Below are 323 nucleotides of genomic sequence, written 5' to 3'. Positions count from 1 at the left end.
CTGGGCCAAAGCTTGAGATGGAGCTGCGGGATTTCTTGCAGCACTGCAAGACCCTTTACAAACACCTCCTGAGGTGCAAAGCTGCTTTGCAGGGAATGGTGCTTCCCAGTAGGCTTCCAGCCCGCGGGGAGGTGGCTGGTCTGGGATGAGGGGGATACGCACCACACCTTCTTCGGGGAGGGGGAAAGGCTCTCCTCCACCTCTCTCCCAGACCGTGTGTCCCACCTTATCCTTGCACATCAGTCGGTCCTGCTGCGGAGCCGTGCCGATGGAGGAGGGGATGCCACTTTGAGGACCACCACTCATGGCGGGACCACTCTTCT

This window comes from Fulmarus glacialis, unplaced genomic scaffold (assembly GCF_000690835.1).
Source record: "Fulmarus glacialis isolate BGI_N327 unplaced genomic scaffold, ASM69083v1 scaffold4848, whole genome shotgun sequence".
NCBI classification, from domain to species: Eukaryota; Metazoa; Chordata; class Aves; order Procellariiformes; family Procellariidae; genus Fulmarus; species Fulmarus glacialis.
Note: the sequence above shows the minus strand (reverse complement) of the source record.